General features: G+C 52.9%; 1 long non-coding RNA gene across 1 annotated transcript; it reads right to left on the reverse strand.

The window, feature by feature from the left end:
- Positions 1–2,272: 2,272 nt before the first annotated feature.
- LOC112677305 (uncharacterized) lies at positions 2,273–7,361 on the reverse strand. Its single transcript, XR_003146957.3, has 3 exons — positions 7,076–7,361; positions 6,840–6,950; positions 2,273–6,427 (listed from the first exon to the last, which is right to left on the reverse strand). It is a non-coding gene; the product is annotated as an uncharacterized LOC112677305 (long non-coding RNA).
- Between the last annotated feature and the right edge of the window lie 987 nt (positions 7,362–8,348).

Here is an 8,348-nt window from a genome sequence, read left to right on the forward strand (position 1 = left end):
TGCACCAGCTTGCATTTCCACCAACAGTGTAAGAGTGTTCTCCTTCCTCCGCACCATCAGCAACATTCGTTGTTTCCTGACTTGTTAATTTTAGCCATTGTGACTGGTATGAAGTGGTACCTCATTGTGGTTTTGATTTGTATTTCCTTAATGCCGAGTGATGTTGAGCATTTTTTTCATGTGTTTGTGGGCCATTTGGATGTCTTTTTTTGAGAAATGTCTGTTCATGTCTTCTGCCCATTTCTCGCCAGGATTATTTGTTCTTTGGGTGTTGAGTTTGATAAGTTCTATTTTATTTTATTTTATTTTATTTTATTTTATTTTTTATTTTTATTTATTTATGATAGTCACACACACAGAGAGAGAGAGAGAGAGAGAGAGGCAGAGACACAGGCAGAGGGAGAAGCAGGCTCCATGCACCGGGAGCCCGACGTGGGACTCCATCCCGGGTCTCCAGGATTGCGCCTTGGGCCAAAGGCAGGCGCTAAACGCTGCACCACCCAGGGATCCCGGTAAGTTCTTTATGGATTTTGGATTTTTTTTTTAATTTTTATTTATTTATTTGAAAGAGCGTGAGTAGGGGTGGGGGGAGGGGCAGAGGGACAAGCAGACTCGCCACTGAACGGGGGAGCTCAACTCGGGGCTCCATCCCAGGCCCCTGAGATCACGACCTGAGCCAAAGTCAGATGCCCAACCGACTGACCCACTCAGGCTCCCCTTAATAATATTTTTTAAAAAGATATACTGAAGTCCTACTCCCAGTACTTAAGAATATGAACTAATGAACTTATTTGGAAATTGGGTCTTTCAGATGTGATTGGTTGAGATGAGGTCATATGTGAGTAGGGTGGGTCTTTACCCAATATGACTGGTGTCCTTATTAGAGGAGGACAGAGACACACATGGAAAATGCCAGATGACCCCAGAGGTAGTGCTCAGAGTGGCTGCTGCAAGCAAAGAATTGCTGACCCCCAGTAGAAGCTAGGGAGAGGCAAGGAAGGGAACCAGCCCAAGTGTCCGGGAACCGTGACCCTGCTGGCACCCTGATCTCAGACTTGTGGTCTCCTGAACTGTGACAGAATGCATTTCTGTTGTGTTAAGCCACTGGCTTTGCGGCACCCTGTTTGGAAGCCCTAGGAAACTCACACAGGCCCCTCTGTTCTCCCTCTATATGGTCTCCCCTCTATTCTCATGGGTCCCTCGTTCACTCCTCCACCCAGCCCTGCTCCACCCAGCCCTGCCCGGAGAACCCAGACTCATCTCGCCATTGGCCACCTAGTTGTCAAATCAGCCTTTCCCTTATAAAATGCCTAAAACTGAACTCTTCCTCTTCCCTGCGGAACTTGTTATCTCGCCTTAGTTAGTGGCCCCTCCTGTAGTAGATGACCCTGGCCAAAGCCTCTGGAGTCATTCCGGACTCTTCTCGAAAGCTCCCCTCCAACTAACTAATGCTGGCAGCTTCACCTTCCAAATAAATTCTAAACTGTGTTCCTTCTCCTCAGCCAGCTTCCACCCAGGCTGGAGCACCAGCATCTTCCGGATCCCCCCCTCCCCTGGGGCTGGGGATACTGAGGCCATGCTGTCCTCAGTATTTCCAGCACAGCAGCCAGGAAGATGCTTTTAAAATGTAAATCAGATTATGTTCTGCTCAAAATCCTCCGGGAGCTCCCCACCTCTCTCCCGGTAAAAGCCTAAGTCCCTGTGTGGCTGATGGGGCCCCTACACAGGCTTCTCTCCTTAGCCTCCTGAACTCATTGCTCACCGCCACCCCCCACTCTGGCCACCAGGCCACCTTGCTGTCCCTCCAGTTCCCCTGAGGAGCCTTTGCACTTAACTCTTCCCTCTGCCGGACTCTTCCCTCAGGTTTGCACATAGTTTGCCCTTCACCATCCTCCACTCACGCCTCCGCTGAAATGTCACCTTTCTCCCAGGGCTCCAGGGACTCCTTATTTCACATCATAGACCACCTCCTGTGCTCCAGCACTCCCCCGCTTTTTCTCCATAGTATCTATCACATCAAATGAAGTGTATTTCCTGCTTATGTCCACCTCCCTCCACTAGAATGTAAGCCCCAAGATGGCAAGATCTTTTGTCTTTTTCCCCCACCCCGCCGAATCCTAGTGCCTGGAACAGTGCCTGGCCCAGAATACTGCTTAGCATAGGATGGATGGATGGATGGATGGATGGACGGATGGATGATTTTCTGGAAAAAAAAAATTTATTGTCAAATTTTTAAAAGATTGTATTTATTTATTCATGAGAGACACACAGAGAGGCAGAGACATAGGCAGAGGGAGAAGCAGGCTCCCCACAGGGAGCCCAATGTGGGACTCATCCCAGGACCCCGGGATCACAACCTGAGCCAAAGGCAGATGCTCAACCACTGAGCCACCCAGGTGCCCCATTCATTGTTAATTTTAACTGCAGAAGGGAGTTGGTTGAGATGGAGGAGAAGGAGGCTCCTTTTCTGGCTCAAAAGCTGAATTTAGGGATCCCTGGGTGGCGCAGCGGTTTGGCGCCTGCCTTTGGCCCAGGGCGCGATCCTGGAGACCCGGGATCGAATCCCACGTCAGGCTCCCGGTGCATGGAGCCTGCTTCTCCCTCTGCCTGTGTCTCTGCCTCTCTCTCTCTCTCTCTCTGTGACTATCATAAATAAATAAAAATTAAAAAAAAAAAAAAAAAAGCTGAATTTAGATTTTTCCCTGTAGGATTTAGGGTCATCTCAGAGCCCACTGAACTGCCTTCTGATCAGGGCTGCAGGGGAGTCTGTTCAGTGCGGATTCTCCTCCAGGCAATTTATGATTCTTCTCCATCCTTGGTCCCACCTCAGAGCCCCTCCTGTGATGGACTAAATGCAGCAGTCCTCTGACGGAGCCTGAGCTGTTAGCCACTCTCCTCCCCCTGCATGCGGACCCCCTGCCTGATGCCCGCTCTTCCCCAGCCCCATTGCACATGTCTTTTCCAGTCTCAGCTTGGGGCCACCACTTCCCCACCATGTGACCTTGGGCACAGCTTCCTCAAGCCTCAGTGATTCCATCTGTAAAATGAGGAACCAGTGCTTGCTAGGTTCTAAGATGAAAATGACCTCTGACTGTCCGTGCCCCGCACCATACCTAGGTTTGGTGATCACCCAATAAGCTTGTTTTTTAAGTTATTATTGTAATGGACAAGTCTTTCCAATTTTTTCCCTTCTATACCCACTACCTACAAATGTCTCAATAGGTTTTTTTTTTAAAGAGAGATTATTTATTTATTCATAAGAAACACTGAGAGAGGCAGAGACATAAGCAGAGGGAGAAGTAGGGTCCTCACAAGAAGCCTAATGTGGGACTTGATCCCGGACCCTGGGATCACGCCCTGAGCCAAAGGCAGACGCTAAACCACTGAGCCACCCACGTGTCCCCCAATAAGGTTTTTAATACATGATTTACTAGTAATAACGGTGACCACAGGGCTCAGTTCCCCTTTACTAAACACTCCTGTGCCCAGCACCCTGCTGGCGACACCTGTCACCTCCCGGGTGCTCTGGCCCACCTGCCTTGCCCTGCCCTGCGTGTGTTCTTCCTGTGAGACCTGTCATTTGGAACCTCCTTCCTTCTTTTTTTGCCCCCAGGATCCAGGATGCCAACCAAAACTGTGGGATTTCCAAGGATCCTCCTTTGGGCCCAGCCCTGTGGAGACGGTGGAAGATAAGGGAAAAATGAAGCTTGTCCCTGAGATCCTGAAATGGACATGGAGGTGGAGTGGTGGGGGCAGGAGTGCACCCGGGATTGCCGGGTCACAACTCAAGCCGAGGGCAGGAACGGGACAATTCACACTGGAGATGGTGACAGTTCCAGCTGATGAGTCTGTCTGTCCCCAGCCTGGGCCCAGGGCGTGGGGTAGATCCAAGACTTCTGTTGCCTTCCTCTTCCTCTTCCTCTCCCTCTTGCTTAGGGGTTAAATGCTCCTGAGAAGATCAGAGGGCAAAGGTGAAAGTGGAGACCTGCCTCGCCCTTCTAGAAGGTTCTGATTATGAAGGTGTCCAGACTGTCGGTGAAACCCCAGGAAACCAGACAGAAAGAGTCCTGCAGACCTTGCGCTCCTCCCAACTATATAGAGGGACATCTGAGGCCGGGGGAGAGAAGGGGCCCGCCCCCAAGGTCACAGAGGACGTCAGTGTCAGGGCTGAAGAGGATGACCACTGTCCATTCCATCGTAGCACCAAGAGGCAACATCAGCAGGCTCCGGAGGGGATTTGGTTTTTGATGGTGGCCAAGGCACCATGATAAATCCTCCCAGTATTATCCCGCCAAGTGTTGTCGCTGAACTGGAGAGGACGCTATCATTGTCCCCAGGTGTCTGAAGAGGACAGTCAGCAACGGGAAGCATTCGCCCGCGGCCGGCAGTGGTCAGGAGCAGATTCCTACGCTTAAACTCCTAACACTGGTCAATCTGCACTTTCTTCCTGGAGGCAGATGGGGTTGAAAAGCAGCCTCGCCACTTCCAGCCTCTATGTCTCAGTCTTCTCATCTGCAAAGGGAGTGGCCACACTCTCCTGGACGTTGTTTCCCCAGTGAAATGAGCACACGTGTGGCCCTGCCCCAGGGGCGTTGGGAAATGACAAGTGTGCGACGGGCAGCTGATCTTCAAAACTTCAGCGAACGACTTTTATTGCAGTACAATACACGTCACATCAAAGTTAACATTTTAGCCATTTTTAAGTGTACAGTTGAGAGGCACAAAATACATTCACACCGTTGTACGACCATCACCACCATCAGTCTCCAGAACTTTCTCACCTCCCCCAACGCTGGCTGCCTCCCCACCCCTGCCCCTTGAACACTAGCTCTCCCTGCCCCCTCCTTTACTTTTGAAAATGTGTAGCCTCCTGGCTACACATCCTAGTGGGATGGGGCAAGGAGAGGAGAGATGACAATAGGCTGGCAAACAACAAGGAAAAGGAAATGGGAAGGGAGAGGAAAGAAGAGGCTCCAGGGAAGTGCATCCAGGAAGCTGCTTCCGAGGGGCTGGCCAACCCCACCCATGGCCAGGCCAACCCTAGCCCCTTGCCCCAGAAGGAGCGACCTCTCCATTGAATGAAGGAACGGACAGATGACCACCAGACCACCACCCCCACCCTTCCACACAGAAGCCAGGACACCCTCCTGGCCCAGGGTCTTGCCAGAAGTCTGCTCATTGTTAGCCTCAGGAGCCTCGGGGTCCTCATCTATAAAATGGGGGTGCAGATGACGGTTGGTATGTCTCCAGACTGTTGTGAGAATCGGTTGACAAGTTGGTAGTAAAGCACAGAGCAGATGCCTGGCGTGGAGTGGCCTTCAGGGTTGGCTACCTTGTTGCTGCTGTTATACTATCCCACCCCACCCACCAGAAGGAGGGCAAAGGTCCTTGTATACTGTGAGAGAATGGACTTTTCCATGCAACCTTTCCTTTGCTCCCAGAATAGCTCAACTGGTCTCCTCACCACCCCGAGACCAAGCTGCTGGGTGATTCTGTGCTGAGTGGTGTGGCCAAAATAGCTAGCCAGATGCCATGCCCATCCTAGAGGGCTTGTGGGGGGGGGGGCTCAGAGGAGGGGGCACACATGGTGGAGGGACACAGACATGTGTCTGGATCTCTTGAGCCAAGGTAGTCAGTGATGAGTATATTCAGGTTCTGGGGAAGGGACCCTGAACTGGACTTAAAGGTCAGGGAAGACTTCCTGGAGGAGATGAATAAGATGGGTAGATGGTCCAGAGAGCTGAAACGACACAGGCAAAGGCCAGGAGGTGTCAACTCTCTAGGGGTACAAAGAGAATCAGAAATGATTCTGTATTACAGGAGCAAATAGTGTGAGGTGGAGAGGAGGGGATGGGTCTCCAGCAGGGCAGAGAGGGTAGGGGGCAGGTCGAGGGCCTGTGTGCCCCAGTACAGAGTTTGGACTCTGACTCACAGGCGAGGGGGCCATGGAAATGGCAGCATCTGTATTTTGGAGCATTCACCCTGGAGGCTGTGAATACAGCGGGGTGAGAGAGATGAGCACAACAGACAGGGGGCTACCACAGGCATCCTGGGGGAGTTTCGGGGGCAGCCCAGAGAGGAGGAGCTGGACCCAGAGAGGTCTCCAAGGTGAAACTCTTAGGACCAGAGTGGTTGGCAGAGCAATGTCCCCCGAAGATGTCTACATCCTACTCCCCGAGCATGAGACTATTTTAGGTTACATACAGAGAGAACTAAGGTTGCTGATGGAATTAAGATTGCTTATAGCTGACTTTGAGATGGAGAGATTATTCTAATCATCTGAGTGGTGATTGTAATCATAAGCATCCTTAAATGTGGAAGAGGGAAGAAGGGTCAGTATCTCGGATGAGGAAAGACTCCGTTGGTCACTCCTGGTTTTGAAGATGAAAGGAAGCCACCAGCCAAGCAGCATGGGCAGCCTCTATACCTGGAAATACAAGGAAACGATTCTCCCTCTAGAGCTCCAGAAGGAACGCAGCCCTGCCTACTGCGGCCTTGGATTCAGTCCGGTGAGACCTGAGTCAGACATCTGACCCATAAACTGTTTCAAGCCACTAAGTTTGTGGTTAGGCGTCACAGCAGCCACAGGTGCAACTACTGATGGAGTGGGGGTTGGGAGAGGGGACCTCAAGGACGTCTGGCTTGGGGACTGGAAAGATGGTAATGCCACCAACTGAAGGAGGCCACAGGACAACAAACACATGGGGACAGGAGGAGTCTGTCTCCTGCCCTGACCCATCAGCCCAGCCCAGGCTCTCGCTGGGCACACAGCCCAGGGACTCAGTGAAAAACTGGGCTGGCGGGGGTGGGGGGGTGGCGGGGGATGGATGTATCCTTACATCATTGCTGCTGGAGGGAAGTGGCTGTTGCAGGAGGAACAAGATCCCCCACAATTCCTTGGGTCTCATTTCTCAGGCATCAAAACAACCACTCTCTTAAGCTTTCGCTTCCTAAACAAGCCAGAGAAAAAGCATTTAAACCTCAGGACGGAGGTCAAGATGGGTGACAAGCCCAGGGCCAGGTGGCCTAAGTAATGACGCTGAGGGCTCTCAGTGGGTAGATGATGCCTGCGTACCTGTACCTGGCTTCCTCCGGAGGAGGGATCGCAGGTGCGACTGGCTGGAATCCTCTCCCACCTCGCTCTCCACAGCAATTCTTTTTGTATTTTTTCTTTCCTTCTAAATACAAGAAGGCGGGGGCAGGGGGCGGGGATGTTCCTGGTCTCGGGCGGAGCACCGGGCTCATCCCTGCCCGGCCGTCCCGGCCCCCGGCCTCTCCGCCGGCCTCGTCCCCCGCCTCCCCCGGCCCTTTGTCTGGCTCCCGCGCTGCCGCGCACATGGTCGCCTGTCAAATTCCGGGCGGCTCCCGGGGCACGTGTCGGGAAGGCTGCAGCTCCGCCGGCCCCGCGTAACCATGGAAACGGCGGCCAATGGGAAGCCCGCCTGCCCCCGGGGGCGGAGCCGAGCGCCGCCGGCGGGGGCGGGGCCGGGGCGGGGCCGGGGCGGTGGCGACGCAAGATGAGGGCGGGGCCCGGGTCACACCTGCCTGACCCAGCCGGCGAAAGTGTGCGGGGCGCTCCCTGGGTTGTCTGCACCGCGCAGCTTGGGTAACATTTCACATGCGTTTCCTCGGCACTCCCGGGATTTTTCTTTGCCTTGAAGTAGAAGTTTAAGAGGCTAGACTGCGGTAGATCTGGGTTCAGATCCGACCAGCAACACCTACCAGCTGTGTGCCTTGCACAAGTGGCTGGACCTTTCTGTGCCAGTTTCCTCGTTTGGTAAACTGAGGCGTTGCAAACCTGTGAACAGATAACAAGCAATTCACCCAGTCTGGCTGGCACCAGGGTGTGCTCAACAAACAGCAGTGACCCTTATGACTGACGTCATTTTCCTGATCTTCCAGAAAGGAAGACCCCATTTGGGTGTGAAAAATCCACCCTCTCAGCTTGAGGTTCCCCAGATGCCGACTTTTGCCTCATTTGCCCAAGGCTGGTTCCAACTATGGCTTCAACGTGCTTGTCAACAAAATGGAAAGATGGGCCTGGGGTCTCTCACAGTCCCCTTGGCAGCACCCAGGCTGCCAAGTCCCTGGAGGCTGCCATAGAGCTGAGCACCTCCCGATTGGGGGTGGGGGTGGGGGGGCTGAGGGCAGAAAGAAAGGAAGGTTCAGTGCCAAGGGCTGGGGGCCAGGAAAAGATTTTGGCACTGACGCCAACCAACCAGATGACCCACACAAGTGTTTTTACCTCTCTGGGCAAAAGCATCTTGTAAAACAGTGAGGATGATACCTGCTGACCTCCCCCTCAGTGTGGTGGAGAATCTGAAATGAGGAAATGGATTCTCAAAAAA

This window comes from Canis lupus, chromosome 9, assembly GCF_003254725.2.
Source record: "Canis lupus dingo isolate Sandy chromosome 9, ASM325472v2, whole genome shotgun sequence".
Lineage (NCBI taxonomy): Eukaryota > Metazoa > Chordata > Mammalia > Carnivora > Canidae > Canis > Canis lupus.